Source organism: Vicia villosa, linkage group LG3 (genome assembly GCF_029867415.1).
Source record: "Vicia villosa cultivar HV-30 ecotype Madison, WI linkage group LG3, Vvil1.0, whole genome shotgun sequence".
Classification (NCBI taxonomy): domain Eukaryota; kingdom Viridiplantae; phylum Streptophyta; class Magnoliopsida; order Fabales; family Fabaceae; genus Vicia; species Vicia villosa.
In genome coordinates, this window is record NC_081182.1 from 189,114,191 (window position 1) to 189,131,739 (window position 17,549).

The 17,549-nt window shown below is 35.7% G+C and overlaps 1 protein-coding gene across 1 annotated transcript in view; it reads right to left on the reverse strand.

Annotated features, from left to right (window-relative positions):
- LOC131662690 (protein TAB2 homolog, chloroplastic) overlaps window positions 1-17,549 on the reverse strand; it is a 54,034-nt gene that overhangs the window by 1,624 nt on the left and 34,861 nt on the right. The window lies entirely within an intron of this gene.

Consider the following 17,549-nt stretch of genomic DNA (forward strand, 5'->3'; position numbering starts at 1 on the left):
TAAACACCTCAAACAAAACAAGAAAGCAAGAAATTTCTAAACCAAAAAATCGAAACTTTACTTACATCAAAACCAATAGAACTCGTGTCACCATCCAACCCTAGACTCAACTACTAGTCATATACCTTTAGTTAAAGACCTAATATGAACCCTGACTAATGACTTGTTTCTAGATTGTTTGATTATAAGAACATCATGGTAATAGAAAATACAAATACTCTATATGTTGCTGACACTTAAAAACTCTATATGTTGGTGTTTGAGTTTTGATTTTGTGTGATGAGTGTGCAACTTGTTTCATTGAGAGAGTGGTGGAGAGGTTAAAAAGTCACAATATGTTAACATTCTATTTGTAATACTATTAATAACATTATTAGGAAAATACTTATTAATGTGTGACAACATATGAATCTTCACAGCTTAATATAATTCACCCATGAAACATACTCTGATACAGACACTGACTGCGACACGATACGACATTCCGACACCGATAAAAGATAACATTTGAGCTTCATTTATTTATATATTCTTAAAATAGTTAAAAATATTCTTATCAAGATTAATATCTTTAATTTTTTACAAATAAGATTATTTTACTATATGTTTAACCTTTTTAGATGTGTAAGATTTGTCGAAAAAATATGTAAATGTGTGTCGAAGTAATTAAAAAATAATAATTTTTTGTTTGAAACACTTGTCTAAGTTGTCAAACATTATGGTATGAGTGTCATACGAGTGTCGGACACTGATTAAATGAGTGTCGAAACAAAGTAAAAAAATCAACTTTTAAGAAATATTTGTTTGATTTTTCCAACACTTATTTGACTTTTCCGACACCTGTCGTACATGTACCATACAAGTGTCGTCGGACACCGACGCGTGACAGACATCGCGACACGCCAAATTTTAGAGGTGTCTGTGCTTCATAGTAATTCATAATAATTCACAAGTTGGAATGATCATAGAGAGAGAGAGAGAAAAAAATGAAATCAATTATATGAAATTATTAAAGTGAATATCCACATAAGAGGCTCAACAATCTTGAATATGGAGATGTGGATTACAACTCATGTTTGAAAAAAAGAAAAGAATGATGTTAAAGAGATGTTGAAAACTTTTGATCATTGTCTGATAGAAAGTTTGATGTTAAATCGAATCCCAAATAAAAGAAAGGTTCAATCAACAATGTATAGAAGAAAGGGATAATTAAATAGATGTGAAGAGAATGACTATTCTTAATTGTCTCCGTATAATTTTTTTTTTTCTGATTGTAAAACATGTGTTTTTTTTACAAGTGAAAAAAGGAAAAGAAATAAATAAATAAAATTGTCTAAAAATAAATTCTCACTAACATCAACTAGTAGAAGAGTAATAATTTTAACGGGTGGCTCCGTAAAAGGCTCATGTTTTTTTAAGATAGTCGGCACAAACATTATCTTATTTAAGATTATGAAATAGTTGAACTTATCATTCCTTGAAAAGAAACTCTTTAATATTGTGAAGAATCGTGGAACAATGATATCAAATATTAATAGACTCTGAGATAAACTTAATAGTAAGGTTGGATTCCGAATAATACATCAGGTTTTTAATGCTAAGTTCCTTGGCCTCCTGCAATCCATGATATAGCGCTATCAACTCAGCATGAAAGATGTTAGAATAGTCAATATTACCCGCAAAACCGTAAATCCACACACCATTAGCGTTTCAAATCAATCCACCAAAATCCGAGACAGTGGAATTACTGAGTCTACTGTCATTAACATTCAAAATCATATTACTACCTTTGTATGCATTCCACTTACGCATTCTAGTAGGATGAGACCGATTATGGTTGAAAAAAAAATAAACATAGTAGATTAGCATAATTCATTATGATGAGTTTTAAAGTATAGGAAGATATCATTTCATTTGTGATGTAAATTAACACACGACAATTGACCAATATGCAGCGGATATAAAATTTTCCTCACTTGTAGGAACCTTGAGGATCAACAACAAATATAAGACGACAAATCAAACAAATAAAGGCACAAAAGAACACCGATATTTTAACGAAAACCCCCTCAATATGAGAGTAAAAAATCACGAGTCGTCCAGACTAAAGAAATAGCTCCACCATAACCAAATAAGAATACAAGAGATTCTTGAAGTGATTCGCAAAGCTATTACTAACAACCACAAATCACAAAGTAAACTAACTACAAATAAGAGTAAAAAATCTGAAAAATTATCCAAATCTGCAGCTTCAGTGCGAAGCGGATATCTCTCAACTTAGACATTGTTTTGAAATTCTAAATGGTCAAAATTTAGATACATGTTATTCAAACATTTCCTCCAAATTTGAGCTTGATTCGACAGTTAACAAATCAGGGATCGTCGATTTATTGAGACTGGTTGCAAAAAAACGAAAATAGGTTTTTCTCCTATTTTCTCCCTTTTGAATCTTAATTTTCTATATATCTCTCTCAACCCTAAATTAATCCTTTCCACTTAAATAATTGAGACAAATAGACTAATCATATTTGCGCCTTTCTCCACATAGGAAGGGAGTCCAAACCCAACAAATATCCCTTACACAACTATGTGGAGGAAATCGCCAAACTGACGATATCACAAAAAAATTTAAATTTTTCTTTTGGTAACATTTTAGTCATCATATCAGAATCATTATCATCTGTATGAACTTTAGCTAACTCCAATAACTTAGCATCCAAAACATCACTTATCCAATGATATCTCACATCAATGTGTTTGGACCTATTATGAAAAGTTAGATTCTTAACAAGATGAATAACACTTTGACTATCAAGAAATAACACGCATTTGTCTTGAACAAAACCAAGCTCCTGCAAAAATTTCTTCAACTATAACACCTCAATTCTACCCCGATAATTATTAAGGAAATCAGAGTTATAAAACTCTATTTCGACAAACAATTGGAGTATTATAATTCAACTTAACAACCATATCGTGTCATCATAGATACATAACACAAATACTCTGATGAACTAAAACCACATGAATCAACTTTATTAACATTAAACAGTGGAACAACATTAAACAGCTTTGACGACATAACATCTTTTCAACTTAAATCCATTTTAACATCAATAATTAATTTTCATGTATCAACGTAGTCATTCAACAATAAAATCAAACAACTAAACAACTAGCGTTCATCCCCCCGAGTGTTACGTATTAGAGCAACAATCCGACTTGGACTAACGGCAACTAATCCTTCAATTTTCAAATACTTGCACGTTACCAACAAAAGGTAACATTCAAACATAAGGGTGAAAATTCAAATCATTATAAGTAAACATAATATGGGAAATGTAAAACACAACAAGAATACATTTCATGAATTCATCACTCTTCACATAAACATGGATTCATATACAATATATCAAGAACCACATGTTTAACTCATTCAATTCCAGGTGATCAAACATGGTTACTAAACAATGTACATAATTATATTTCGCCAACATATATATTCCATGTATACATCCTTTCCAAAAACATTCACAAAGTAACAATTGTATACAAACATAATCATATTCCAAATATACAAGTTATCTTCACATAATCACGTATACACGTTTTCCAATTATAAATACATGTACATAATTCACCGACATATTGCAAGTATGAACATATATCACCAAATGCGCCTATTCATCTCTATCCCAATTCACAAACCATTATAGAATATATTTATATCATTGAAATCATGTCGTTTATATCAAAGTATACAAGTAATCACATTTCTCACCACATGTATCATCATCAATCAAATATGATTCACATATCCACATGTATACATATATCATTAACTCATATATATATATATATATATATATATATATATATATATATATATATATATATATATATATATATATATATATATATATATACACACATATATACACACACATCTACATCACATATGTTTCAATCACATACATAACACATCAACCATTCATATCAAATGATTTCAACTTCACAACGATATCACCAACACAGTATAACAATCACTTCATCATCACAATGACTCTAATGCAACTCAATATGCGACTCAATACTATGCATATGCATGTGGTACCATTTGGAGTAAAACTCCCATCGTCGCTATTGCCTCTTGGGTCTGTATCCCATTAGAGTAGGTTTATCTCCTCCAAAGCAAAGCCTTCCATTTTGAGTCTCAATAATTGATTATTAGATGTATAATCGTTAAACTATTTGATTAGATTAATTAAATTTTCTCCAAAATATAAAGATTCTCTATCATTTTCACAACCAGATAATGTGAAAAACCTCACTTTTCATTTCTCTCATCATTTTTCTAAATCTTCCAGCTTTTCATATATTTAGCCATAGTGCTTCAAGATTGTTCTTAATGTTGAAAATGTAACTCCACACACAAGATGGGAGATTAAATATTGGGATTTAGAAAAACAAAGTTTGAAAAAACTTTTGTGGTTATTTTCAGAGTTTATAAATATTTTAAAAAATATTTTGCAAATTAGCAACGGAAAGTAAAAATGAGAAATATAAAAAGTTAAGGGAAAGAGAAGTGACACCAGGAATTTATAAAGGTTCATTTAAGAATACTTTAATCATGTCCCCAATATTTGATCTTGAAAGTATCCATTAATGCTTAAGAGTTTTTAGTAGGTTAAACTCTCGCACACTCTTACACAAGAATAAATGAAGTATCGGGCTAATATTCAACCAAACAACAAACACAGGAGAGAAGCAATTAGTCTTTCTTTCAAACACGAACTTGAGGAGAGAATAATTTAATATTACTTAAAAACATGAGCTTAAAAGGGTGAGTCCCCAACCTAAATCGATATTTTCTATGGACTTATCTCAAACTAGAGTGAAATTTTAACTATGTTAAACTCACAAACTGAACCGAGGTTTTAACCAGGATGACTGATGATACTCTGTCATTACGTAAATTTTATAAGCATTTGTTATTTATTTGAAGTATTTTGGAGTTAATTTAGATCAAATTAGAGAAGAAATGGTCAAGATCTGATCAAGTGAAAAGTAAAGGCAAAGAGATGAAAAAGTACAAAAGTTTCAAGCAAAAAGCAAACCTTCTACTAGAAAAATTGCGTGGAAGTCGTGGGGGCATCGTGAACAAGATGGGAGCTGGGGAATAGGTATCGCATCCATAATAGGATGCATCGAGTACACGATCTGAAGCATCGTGTGCATGATGGGTAATTTTTCCCATGTTTTAGCTTTTAAAAGGGGAAAATAAACTTTCGGAAGGGTTCCGATTTTTGTATACGAAAGAGTGACGGCCATGAGAATTTTAGTGTGATTTTGGAGATCTTGGGATTTATTGGAGACAAATTTCTCCTTGGATTTTCATGTATTCTTCATATAACTTATGGTAATTCTTTGTTACACTATGAGTAGCTAAATTCTTTTTATCATGTCTTTGAGATGAAACTAATTATACTTTATTGGATCATATGAATGTTTGATTCTATTTGAAGGTTTTATGTTTTTAATTATTACTAAATTATTCTTATTTGTAATGTTCTTTGTATGTTGACGAACGTGCAAAGTGAGATTAGATTAATAGAAATTATTGGTCGTAAGTCTATTGATATGAAATAGGATAATTGTTCAAGTTAGTAATTAAATAGGGATATGTAATTATAAGTTGTGGCTAGATAACTAATGCACATATATCACCTAGTTTTGCTTCGAAGTCTCCTAAGGAATTAGGGAGTTATAGTTAAATTAGTGAGTCATACATCAAGGAATTGGGTGCGGTGGTATTATTAATTCGTCATAATGTTTTAGAATAAATTCCATTCTAGTAGTCCACAATCATCAATAGAGGACAATTACGGGATTTTAATAGGATCTAATTGACTTCTAATTATCATAACTTTATCAGTTCTGTGAGATATTGGATCGAACTCTAGTATGGTCGAAGGGTAGCTTCTTGGTTCGACAGGGTTAAGCATGAAGTCGAAGGTTGTTCACATGCTTGTGTCGAAGATGCTAGGGTTGTTAGCATGTTAAATTAGGTTTTAGTGTTTAAACCCTAATTTGTTAAGTTAGCTTGTTTATTAAGTTGGCTTGTGTAATGGGCCTTGTGGAAAAAGCCCATTAGTTAGTATGTTAGGTTTTATTATAAATAGCATACTAGTCTCTCATCATTGCAAAGCTGCAAATCCTAATTTAGGGTGAGAGAGGTTATTTGTTATTCTTGTAAACTTGTAATCTTGTTTTAAGAGAAAGTAAAAGAATAACGGTTATAACCAATTATTGTGTTCTTCTTCTCCCCTATAATTCCCTATTATACTTTGTTATTGGTATCGTTTTTCACAACAAATTGGTGCGGTGAGCGTGGAGAAGATGCCTTCAACAAAGTATGAGATTGAAAAGTTCACCGGAGTGAATGATTTCGGTCTGTGGCGCTTGAAGATGAAAGCCCTACTGGTTCAGCAGGGTTGTTTGGAAGCGTTGAAGGGAGAGGCAGCCATGAATGCAGAATTGACGGCAGCGGAGAAGACGAATATGATCGAGAAAGCACACAGCGCAATTTTGTTGAGCCTTGGTGATAAGGTTCTCCGACAGGTATCAAAGGAGACGACGGCATCAGGGTTATGGGTGAAACTTGAAAGTTTGTATATGACCAAATCGCTGGTAAATCGACTCTACCTGAAGCAAGCTTTGTATTCATTCAAGATGATTGAAGACAAAGTATTGGCTGAGCAGTTGGATATGTTCAACAAGCTGATTCTTGATCTTGAAAATATTGATGTGAAGATCGATGATGAAGATCAAGCGCTGTTACTATTGTGTTCTTTGCCTCGATCACATGCTCACTTCAAAGAAACTCTCTTGTATGGAAGGGAGTCCCTGACGTTTGAAGAAGTTCAATCAGCCTTGTACTCTAAGGACTTGAATGAACGAAAGGAGCATAAACCTTCGACTGTTGGCGAAGGTTTGGCCGTTAAAGGAAAACTCTTACGAAAGAATGGTAAGTTCGACAAGAAGGGCAAAAGCCAGTCGAAGTCTTACAATGGCGAAGCATCTGGCATTCGATGCTATCATTGTAAGAAGGAGGGTCACACAAGAAAGGTGTGCCCTGAACGCCTGAAAGATCATGGAGGTAAGGATAATGGCAATGCAGCCATTGTTCAAGATGATTTTGAATCATCTGATGTTCTTGTAGTTTCAAGCAGTGACTCGAGAAGAGAGTGGATTATGGATTCAGGGTGCACTTGGCACATGACTCCAAACAAAGACTTGTTCGAGGAATTATGTGATCAAGATGGTGGATCAGTATTGCTGGGAAACAACAAGGCTTGCAAGATTGCAGGTATTGGATCTGTTAGATTCAAGCTCCATGATGAGTCAATAAGGTTGTTGACTGAAGTCAGGTATGTTCCTGATTTGAAGAGAAATCTGCTTTCTCTTGGTGAATTCGACAAGAAAGGATATGTTTTCCAAGGAGAGAAAAGTATCCTAAGAGTCATGAAGGGTTCGAAGGAAGTCTTGAGAGGCGTGAAGAAACAAGGCTTGTATACCCTTGAGGCTGAAGTTGTAAGTGGTTCGACAAATGTTGTATCCACGAAACCTTTGTCGAAGACAGAAATCTGGCACATGAGATTGGGCCATGTCAGTGAAAGGGGTCTGGTCGAATTAGGGAAACAAAATCTGCTTGGTGGAGACAAAATTGAAAAGCTGAAGTTTTGTGAACCCTGTGTACTTGGAAAATCTTGCAGAGTGAAGTTCAACAAAGGCAAACAAAGAACACATGGATCCCTTGATTACATCCATGCTGATCTTTGGGGGCCTGCAAGGTGTCCATCACATTCAGGAGCAAGGTATTTTCTATCCATAGTAGATGATTATTCCAGAAAATTATGGGTATTCATCCAGAAGACTAAGGATGAAACTTTTGAGAATTTCAAAAGTTGGAAGACTCTGGCTGAAAATCAGACTGGCAGAAAGGTCAAGAGGTTGAGAACCGACAATGGCCTTGAATTTTGCAATGAGGCATTCGACAGTTTTTGTGGTGCCTCTGGTATTGCAAGGCATAGAACTACTGCAGGCACTCCACAGGAAAATGGTTTGGCTGAAAGGTTTAATCGAACTATTTTGGAGAGAGTCAGATGCATGTTAACTAGTGCGGGGTTAACAAAGGTGTTCTGGGCTGAGGCTGTTTCGACAGCAACATATCTGATAAACAGATGTCCTTCGACAGCATTAGATATGAAGACACCTGAAGAAGTTTGGTCGGGACATCCACCAGATCTCGACAAACTGAGAGTATTTGGCTGCGTAGCCTATGCTCACATTAGGCAAGACAAGGTCGAACCTAGAGCTCTGAAATGCATGTTCATGGGATACCCTGAAGGAGTCAAAGCTTATAGGCTATGGTGCCTAGAGCCAGGTCACAGGAGGTGTATCACCAGTCGAGATGTAGTTTTCAATGAAGCTGAAATGGCTTTTAAGAAAACTGATGATGTTGGTCGAAGTACAGAAACATCTGACGAAGAGCTGGAACAGGTAGAGATTCCTGTTGAGGTGGAGCATGTTGATGCTGAATTGCATATCCCAGATGAAGTCGAAGAAGAAGCAGAAAATGCTGAAGTTGAGGAAACTGACGATGACTACCTATTGTCGAGAGATAGGTCGAGAAGAGTCATCAAGCCACCTCAGAGACTTGGATATGCAGATCTTATAGCTTATGCCTTAATCTCTGCAAGTGAGGTTCTAGACGAAGAACCTAGAGACTATAAGGAAGTTATGAGGAGTCGAAATAAGACTGAATGGCTGAAGGCCATGGATGATGAGATGAAATCTCTTCATGATAATCACACTTGGGAACTGATCAAGAAACCTGCTGGGGCAAGGTTAGTCAGTTGTAAATGGATTTTCAAAGTTAAGGAAGGAATTGAAGGAGTGACGTCGAAAAGATACAAGGCAAGGTTAGTTGCAAGGGGTTTCACTCAGAAAGAAGGTGTCGACTTCAATGATGTGTTTTCTCCTGTTGTGAAGCATAGGTCCATTCGAATGTTGCTTGCCATGGTGGCACAGTTCGATCTTGAACTGGAACAGATGGATGTGAAGACTGCGTTCTTGTATGGTGATCTAGATGAAACGATCCTGATGAGGCAACCTGAAGGGTATGTCGAAAAGGGGAAGGAAGATTATGTGTGCAAGTTAAAGAGATCTTTGTATGGGCTGAAACAATCTCCTCGACAGTGGAATAGGAGATTCGACAAGTTCATGGCACGCATAAATTTCATTAGAAGTCAGTTCGACCACTGCGTTTACTTCATATTTCGACCTGGTAATTCATTTGTTATTTTGTTGCTTTATGTGGATGATATTCTCATAGCAAGCAACAATGTTGAAGATGTGATGAGGGTGAAGGCTGAACTCAATAAGGAGTTCGATATGAAGGATCTGGGAGCTGCTTCCAGGATTCTTGGAATTGACATTCGAAGAGATAGAAAGAAGTCGAAGTTATGCCTATCTCAAGAGGCATATCTACGGAAGATTCTTGAAAAGTTTGGTATGTCGAATTCGAAGCCAGTTGTGACTCCAACAAACCCTCAATTCAAGCTGAGTATTGATCAGTGTCCCAGTACTGATGTGGAAAGAGCCTATATGAATAGCATCCCATATGCTAATATAGTTGGTTCTTTGATGTATGCTATGGTTTGTACTAGACCCGACATAGCATACGCAGTAAGTCTTGTAAGCAGGTACATGGCGAATCCTGGAAAGGCTCACTGGCAAGCATTGAAGTGGATTTTAAGGTACATAAATGGGTCTCTGAATAGAGTCCTAATTTATGGTGGAGCCTTGGGTGAAGATAGTAAAGCACTAATAGAAGGATATGTCGACTCTGATTATGCAGGTTGTATGGATTCCAGAAAATCTATTTCTGGATATGTTTTCACTATGTTTGGCACTGCAATTAGTTGGAAAGCAACACTTCAGAAGGCTGTTGCTCTATCAACCACTGAAGCGGAGTATATTGCCCTAACTGAAGCTGTGAAAGAAGCATTGTGGCTTGAAGGTTTTGCAAAGGAGCTGAAACTTCAAGGTCGAGGTATCACTGTTAAATGTGATAGTCAAAGTGCAATACACCTGTCGAAGAATTCAGCCTATCATGAGCGAACTAAGCACATTGATGTGAGGCTGCATTTCGTCAGAGGAGTAATCGAGCGTGGAGAAGTCCAAGTGCTGAAGGTTTCGACTGAAGACAATGCTGCTGATATGATCACCAAGACATTGCCGAGTTGCAAGTTTTTCCACTGTATGCAGTTGCTAAAGCTGCATGAAGAAAGCTAGTTTGTTCCCTTGATGTTGTAGAGTTAGATTCAAGGTGGAGATTTGTGAGATATTGGATCGAACTCTAGTATGGTCGAAGGGTAGCTTCTTGGTTCGACAGGGTTAAGCATGAAGTCGAAGGTTGTTCACATGCTTGTGTCGAAGATGCTAGGGTTGTTAGCATGTTAAATTAGGTTTTAGTGTTTAAACCCTAATTTGTTAAGTTAGCTTGTTTATTAAGTTGGCTTGTGTAATGGGCCTTGTGGAAAAAGCCCATTAGTTAGTATGTTAGGTTTTATTATAAATAGCATACTAGTCTCTCATCATTGCAAAGCTGCAAATCCTAATTTAGGGTGAGAGAGGTTATTTGTTATTCTTGTAAACTTGTAATCTTGTTTTAAGAGAAAGTAAAAGAATAACGGTTATAACCAATTATTGTGTTCTTCTTCTCCCCTATAATTCCCTATTATACTTTGTTATTGGTATCGTTTTTCACAACAAGTTCTACTCGTGTAATTTATTTTCTGCAAACCAACTTGAAAACCCCTCGTATTCTATTCAATTCGCATAATAATTATCTTGTTTAAATTTGTAATCCCTATGGAGAGTAATTAATTTTATTACTTCAAACTAAATTAGTACACTTGCTAAGAAAGTCAATACTGACCACAAATCGAATCGAGGTTTTGACTAGGCTGACCACGAACCAAAGTAAGATTTTGAACTTAGCTTATCTAGAACTAAAGAGAGCTTTTAAACCGGGCTTACTCACAGACCGAATTGAGATTTTAAAGCGGGTTGATCTCGAACCGAAGTAAGATTTTGACCAGGTTGAGCTTATGAACTGAACCGACGACTTAGAAAGTAAAACCCCAAAACGAATGCTTTTAAAGGTTTTAGATTTAAACCTAAACAAACAATTCCTTGATGAGAAATTATTCAACCAAGAGAGAAATACCTCCTTGTGAATTTACAACAATTCTCTTTCCAGAATACACAAATTCCTCACAAAATAAAAAGAACTTTCTCAAAGCGCTGCGGCTAAAATAAAGTGAGAGAAAGTGAAAAATATTTTAGAGAGAGACTGAGTTGTTACCGTTCATTAAGACACTATCACAAACGTTTAAAAATGACTTTTTCACTAACCTTTTGGATTGTGTTTGAGTGCCAATCGATTTGACAATTCAAAATTTTGTCCAAAACTTTTTGATAGTTCCTGATTCAACTGGCACCACTCAAAAACATGTTTAGCAATATTTTATTAAGAAAAAATAGCTTACAAATTTCTTTTAGTATGTATAATTTAGCCTTAAACTTTACAAAAAAAATCCCTTGTGTTTTTGCAACACACGGTTCACTTAGACCTGACTTGGCGAGCTATCATCACTTCCTCTCTTTTGATTTTAAGCTTCAAGACTTGCTAGTTAAATCAATCATATAGACACTAGCTTGAGTTTTTTTTGGAGGTGAGGCTTGAGATTTGTTAAACTTGAGTATTATCAGATGGTGTTTGCGGTGGTCACCAAACCCCAACTCGTCTGCTTCCATCTTTAACTGATTTTCATGCTTTAATCCTTGTAGGTTGTCATAAAGTTTGTATCATCAAATACTCCTTTTAGTTGTCATCATCAAAAGCACAATATCAAGTTTTAATCATTTCTTTAAGTATCCTGCAAAACATGGTTCTGCACTTAAGTCTAATGAGGAACTTTGTTCTAGGTGAGGACTTATTTATACATCTACCAAGATTATATTTTTATCTTGTGTAAATAATTATTTCTTAGAAAGTAATTGTTTTTGTTAGAAGCTAAACCATTGAAAAAAAATCTTTTTTGTATTGTGGGGATTAGCTTAAGTCTCCATTTGGTTCATGAGTTGTGCCATTAAAGAAAAGCTCTCTTTTGGATTCATGAAGAATAACCATAGAAAAATATTCACATCAGTTCTTGAGTTTAGCCCGACAAATACTCCATGGGTTCAAGATTAGCCTGATATAAAATCTCTCGCAACTTCTGAGTTCAGCATGTGTAAAAGATCAATAAGTTCAAGATTATCCTGGTAAAAATCTTGATTCCTTTCGTGTCAGCCCGTGTAAAACCTTGTTACAATTTGGAGGATATCCAACTCAAAACTCCCGCTTGGTTCGAGATCAGCTTGTGAAAAATCTCATTTTTTTCTTAGAAAGTAACTGATTGAAGCTCTGATCTTTCTTTGGAGTGAAGAATAATTGCTTTGTTCCTTTATTTGCTGTTTGGTTGGATGTTAGCTTGAAACTTCATTTTCTTTTTATAATGGGATGCATGAGTTTAACTTTTTAAAAGCTCTCAAGAATTATTGGATACTCTCAAGAACAGTTCTTGGGGAGAAGAGTATGTCACTTAATTAAGATCAATCCTCTATAAATCTCTAGAGTTATCTCTATTTCCTTAACTCTTTTACTTTACGCTTATTTTTTGCTGCATATTCAAACATTTTTAATTTTTTTCAAACTCTACTTTATAATATAATTTTGTTTTAAACTATTGTTTTTCAAACTTCCACAATTCACCTCATTCTGTGTATGGAGTCACCTGTTCAACATACACTTTCTACCACATGTTTTGTGGTGCTTCGCTAATTACACTGGCAACTGTTAGTCGTGAATTTTGGTTGGAAGAAGTTAGTTTCCTTGGACATGTGATTTCTAAGAATAGTATAGCTATCGATCCTATAAAGATAGAAGCAGTATCTCAGTGGGAATCTCCGAAATCAGTGTCAGATATTCGTAGTTTTCTTGGTCTTGCAGGTTACTACAAGAAGTTTATAGAAGGCTTTTCAAAGTTGGCATTGCCATTAACCAAGCTGACCAGGAAGGGTCATTCTTTTACTTGGGATGTGAAATGTGAAGAAGGATTCCAAGAGCTCAAGAGGAGGTTGACTAGTGCTCCTATCTTAATTTTGTTGAATCCGACGGAATCGTTTGGGGTTTATTGTGATGCGTCACTGATGGGTTTATGTGGTGTATTAATGCAGAATCAACAAGTAGTCGCTTACGCATCGAGACAACTCAAAGTGCATGAAAGGAATTATCTGACTCAAGATTTAGAGTTAGCAGATGTGGTCTTCATTTTGAAGTTGTGGCGACATTACTTGTATGGTTCGAGGTTCGAAGTGTTCAATAATCATAAGAGTCTAAAGTATTTCTTTGATCAGAAAGAGCTTAATATGAGACAGAGGACGTGGTTAGAATTTCTTAAAGATTATGATTTTGGTTTGAATTACCATCCTGATAAGGCAGACGTTGTTGCTAATGCATTGAGTAGGAAGACCTTGCATATGTCTATGCTAATGGTGAAAGAGTTAGATTTGATTGAACAATTCAGAGACTTGAGTTTAGTGTGTGAAGGCACTCCTAACAGTGTTAAATTGGGTATGCTAAATCTGACAAGCGGTATTCTTGAAGAGATCAGAGAAGGTCAGAAAGCTGATGTTGAGTTGATCAATAAGTTGACTTTAATTAATCAAGGCAAAGGCGGTGAATTCAGAGTTGACGAGAATGGTATATTGAAGTTGGGTGACAGAGTTTGTGTTCCTGATGTTGCTGAACTTCGAAAGAGTATTCTGGAAGAAGGACACCGTAGTGGATTAAGTATTCATCCTGGTGCTACCAAGATGTATCATGATTTGAAAAAGTTGTTTTGGTGGCCTGGAATAAAGAAGGAAATTGCAGAGTTTGTTTATTCTTGTTTGACGTGTCAGAAGTAAAAAATTGAGCATCAGAAGCCATCTGGGTTTATGCAACCGATGTTTATTCCTGAATGGAAGTGGGATAGCATATCAATGGATTTTGTTTCTGGGTTGCCGAGAACTGTTAAGAATTGTGAAGCTATCTGGGTTGTTGTGGACAGGTTGACGAAGTCTGCACATTTTATACAACTAAGAATGGATTATTCGATGGAAAAGCTTGCTCAGTTATATATTGAGAAAATAGTTAGTCTGCATGGTATTCCTTCGAGTAACATGTCAGACAGAGATCCGAGATTTACCTCTAAGTTTTGGGAAGGTTTGCAGAAGGCTTTGGGTACTAAGCTGAGATTGAGTTCTGCTTATCATCCGCAGACGGATGGACAAACTGAGAGGACGATTCAATCGTTGTAGGATTTGTTGCACGCTTGTGTGCTAGAAAAAGGAGGTGCTTGGGATAGTTATCTGCCTTTGATTGAGTTTGTGACACCCCATGTTTTCCCTTAATTAATTTAAATTGAAATTAAATTATTTATTGGATTTATTTGGCATTTTATTGGATTTATGAGAGAATTATGGAAAATGAGGCTAATGGGCCAGTGTCGCAAGTAGCAATTGGGGGGTGTGTCAGTTGCAAAGCCTTTTACTAAACTAAGGTTATATTTTCCATAAAATAGAAAAGAGGAAGATTTTTTGAAAAGGGGAACCAAAAAGGAGAAGAGAAGATTGAACGTGAAATTGGGAGAAGTGCAAGTGCGAAGAGCAAGAGCATCCAAGAATTCGACATCGAGATAAGGGGGGATTCTTCTCATTAACCTCTATTATGGGTATTATGAATGATTCAATTGAGTTCGTATGTTAGGATTCTGAATTGGATTGTATGTCGGTGTTTGGGGTTTTGGGGTTTATAGAACTTTGGTTCAATTTATGTTGTGAATGATGATTGGTGTTGAATAATGATGTTAAAGCATGATTAGAAGTATGTATAAATGTGCATTTTCGTGTTTGTTGATGCTGTTTGATGTTGCAATACGTTATGGTACGTTCTGGTATGGATTGGAATTGATGCAGGTGCTGAAAAATGGAGTTTTGGGGTTTCTGGTACGAGGTAACTGGTTACCTGGAGAGTGGTAACCGATTACTTGAGGTTACGTCACTGAGATGGCCTATTCGTTGTGAAGTAACCGGTTACTTGAATTGGGGTAACCGGTTACCACTGTTGAAAATAGTGTTTTGTGGTTCTGCTGGGAGGCAGTAACCGGTTACTGGTTTTGAAGTAACCGGTTACCGCTGTTACGAATAGACTCATTGGTTACTCCGTAAGGTAGTAACCGGTTACTTGAATTGGAGTAACCGGTTACCACTGAAGCTTTTTGGAAAAATACTTATTTTAATTATCCGTAACTTTTAAACCGTTAATCCTTTTTGTACGCCGTTTCGAGGACCCGTTAGATGAATTAATCCCCTATTTTATGAAGTATATTAGGGAGTTATAACTTAAAATCAATTTTGTTTGGTTTTGAGAATTTGTATTTGGTGGTATATTGAGTAACGATACAAACATGCTATGCGGTGTTTTAGCTAGTATGATTGCTGAGGTGATAATATATTGTGGTGTTAAATGTATTATGTTGTGGTGAATATCAAATGGTTGTGATATTACTATGCTTTTTATGTTGTGGATGAATTATTATAAATCGTAGTGGTTGTGATTGATGATTAATATACATGTATTGTTGATGTAAAATGTATGTTTGAGATGGTTGAAAAATAGCATACCTATGTGTGGCTATTGTTGTTGCATTGGTTGATGATTATGATTATTCAGTTGATTGGTGTTGATGATTAGCATGCTGTATGTGATGCATGCATTTCATAATCATGTTGTGGGCTGTATCCCTTATGGTGGTGGGACAGCGGTAGCTAATTCCCACTGTGTGGAATTAGTGAGAGAAGTAGCCGAATCTTTATGGTGGTGGATCGGTGAGATGGGTTATCCCATGTTTGGTACCACATGCATTTAGTTGCATTGCATTAGGTTGTTGTGTATAATTGTAACATGAATGGAAGTTGTCCAATGTTACAATTTGTGTGTATTCAATATGGATGATTTTATTTGATGAATGTTGCTATACTATCTGAATATGATTGATTTAGGTGAATAATGTATGAATGAAGTTGTATTGTTTATATTCCTATAACATTTGTTAATGCGAATGAAACTCACCCTTACTTTGATGATTTCAGATTGAAGTAGCGGCTTAAGCGATCGGTGAGGATGACTCGTAGAGTTTATCCAGTTATGTTGGGTTGTGTCGGTGTCATGCTCTGGTCTTGTAACACTGGGGGAACGTCTGTTTTAGTATTTGATTGATGGATTATTTCTTACGTGGAATAATGTTTTATTTGTTTGGATCGGTGAATTTGGATATAAATCTCGATGTTTTATGTTTATTCAGTTTGAGATAAATTCCGCTGTGTTAACATAATTACTGAATAATGTGATTTGAAGTTCCTCATAAGGCATGACATAACTTAATGTTTTAAATATTTTGAAGTTGTAATACCCTTTTTATGTTTTACTCTGAATTTTTAATTGATATTCCGCGGGGTTTTAGAAGGGTGTTACAATAGTGGTATCAGAGCAGGTCGGTCCGTCCGGCCAATTGTCGAGTCAGTTGAGTTGCGCGACAGTTGTATATCGTCGGCATTTTATCCCTTGGTACACGACAGGTGAGTGAATCACTGTCGGTACTTGTTTGTTTTGTTGCAGGTGTTGGATTGAAACAAGTGGGGGAGAAGCTTCGCTTCTCGGTTGTGTTTCAGTTGTAAGACGATTGATTCCGTAGGCTGTTGTTGGCAACCGTGCAAGTGTTGTTGGAGTTGGTTGTTTCCCGAATCGAAGGTGACTTGAAATTAAGACTTGACTGGTAATTAAGTTGGGACATCTTGAAGGAAGATGATTAGGGGTATTTGATGATTATTTGTAGGAGATGGAAATTAGAAAGTTGCAATGTATCATCTCTGCTGGTGGACTGCGAAGTTGTCAGTTGAGTAGCCTTGCATCTCAGAAGAGGTTCAGTTGCAAGTTGCAAAGAGGATTACGGTCGTAATGTTTCAGAAAATGAACTTCGGCGATGGAATGTGTTGCTCAAGTTATAAGAATGTTTGGAAGCGAAGAGATATGATAAGGAGCTGCATAGAATGTGATTGATTTGAAGAGAATGAGTTTCGAAGTGGAATTTCCGCAAGTAAAACGCAGGAAAGTTGCCGAATCGTTATGAAACTTCGAAAATTCATAACTGGAGTTCTGGACATCTGATTTGAGTTCCGTTTGAAGTGTCGGAAAGCTAACGAGATGAACTTTGTTATAAAAATGGTTGAAGCAGTTGTAACATATTTAATTGTGGCAGGATGACGTTAGAAAGAGGTGAAGTTACGGTTACACTTGTCCTTAGAACTAGACTTGTTAGCGGTATTGCACAGGA